Here is a 2,111-nt window from a genome sequence, read left to right on the forward strand (position 1 = left end):
ACAAAAAAAAAAAGAAAAGAAAAGAAAGCTCACAATCACATTCTTTTTTTTTTTTTTTTAAGTGTTGAGGGCTTTTTGATTTTAGGATTCTTGCTAAAAACTACTTCTTTTATTCAGGAGGCTGAGTTGGGAGGATTGCTTGAGAACAGGAGTTTAACACCAGTCTGGGCAGCATAGCAAAACCCTGTCTCTCTTTAAAAAAAAAAAAAAGAAAGAGAGAAAAATAAAACACAGAGCCCCCTTGGAGGGTTAACAGTGTAAGGCTCTATCATTTTGCAGCTCCCCGGGGGGTCTAGTTCACAGGTATGCGGGATCATACACAGGGGAGACTACTGGCAAGAAAAGGCAGAGAAAGGACAGGCAAGGGCGCTAGGCCAACCTCACACTACAGTCTTTATTTATTTATTTACTGACTTGCTTACTTATTTTGGGTTGGAGTCTCACTCTGTCGCCCAGGCTGGAGCGCAGTGGCACGCTCACAGCCACCGCAGCCTTGACCTGCTGGGCTCAGGCGATCCTCCTGCCTCAGCCTTCCAAGTAGCTGGAACTACAGGCGCGTGCCACCATGCCCAGTTCATTTTTTTATTTCTTGTAGAAACAAGGTCTTGCCAGCTTACTCAGGGTGGTCTCCAACCCCTGGATTCTCAGGCAATCCTCTCGTCTCAGCCTCCCAAAGTGCCGGGATGACAGGCGTGAGCCACCACGCCCAGCTGACCTTCCCTTTGCTTTTGTACTCCATTCTTAGCCTTTTCACCAGCTTTTCTGTATCAGGTTGACTTCCCCTGTGTCTGCCTGATTCACTGACACTGTTGCCTGTCAGGGTGAGGGGAACACTTGTGCAGGGAGCAGAAAGTTCCCCAGTGTGGGATGGGGAAGGCCCAGCTAGAGAAACTTAAAGGGCGAGGTCCTTGCAGAGCCCTAAGAGCTAAATGGAATGTTGAGAAGAATATCTGGTTAATACTTTCAGCCTACAAGTCCTTTGTCAAGTATGCATGACTTGGGGCTTTAAGAACAATGAAAGCCAATGAATAATCTAAAGTTCACCTGAGGAACAGATCTCCAGTGTTTGAACCTCTTAATCCTCCCTCTTCAATGAAGGCCAGTTATCTGCGCAGACCTAAACAATGAGCTGGAGTAGACAGGGGTGCCTGGAAAGTAGACATGTCGGGGGAGGCAGATTCAGGCACTTTCCTCTGTGTATTCTCTCTGGTGACAGGAGGGGAAATCTGAGACACATCAGAAGCGAGATGCCATGTCACGCCCTGTCTCAGCTCAAAGGCTCCGCGGGAATTTGACGTCATTCAGGTCCCCACCCATCCCTCCCTGGGGCTACTGGCTACTGGGTTGGGGTGACAGAACTCCGGTTTCTCTGTCCACTGGGGACGATCACATGGTGTGTCTGACTAGGAGACGGGTCCAAAGGCTGTCCTTAGCTCTGGAGACCCTCATTCCTCAAGTAGTCGCCATCTCATCTGTCATGATTTAGTTTAGGAACATACTGAGCATTACGTTTTTCTACTTGAGGAGTTATTTTAATGGCTTTTCCCTTCAACATTGTGATTCTGTGTTTTGGGGAAATATCTGAGTGTTTTTACTTGGATTATAACAGAAGTAGGATCCTCAAATAATACACAAAGAACTTTAGAGCTAGTCCTCTTTTTAAGAAAGAGCTGAGTCGGGTGCGGTGGCTCACACCTGTAATTCCAGCACTTTGGGAGGTAGAGGCGAGAGGATTGACTAAACCCAGGGGTTTGAGACCAGCCCGGGAAATTGGCAAGACCTCATCTCTACAATAAGTAAGAAAATTAGCCGGGCTAATTGGTGGTGGCACACGACTGTAGTTCCAGCTACTTAGAAGGCTGAAGCGGAAGGATCGCCTGAGTCCAGCAGGTCGAGGCTGAGGTGGCCGTGAGCATGACAGATTAAGACTCCGACTCAAAATTAAATAAAACCAAAAAAAGGAAGAACCAAGGTCAAAAAGGATGAAGGGTTTTAACTGGAGTCATACTTCTGTTATGGCTCAGCAACATTATTCCCATGAAAAGCCCAGGCTCAGCTGGGCTCGGTGGCTCAGCCTGTAATCCTGCGCCTTGGGAGGCTGAGGTGAGTGG

The sequence above is a fragment of the Carlito syrichta genome, unplaced genomic scaffold, assembly GCF_000164805.1.
Source record: "Carlito syrichta isolate Samal-C Ts95f unplaced genomic scaffold, Tarsius_syrichta-2.0.1 Scaffold307934, whole genome shotgun sequence".
Classification (NCBI taxonomy): domain Eukaryota; kingdom Metazoa; phylum Chordata; class Mammalia; order Primates; family Tarsiidae; genus Carlito; species Carlito syrichta.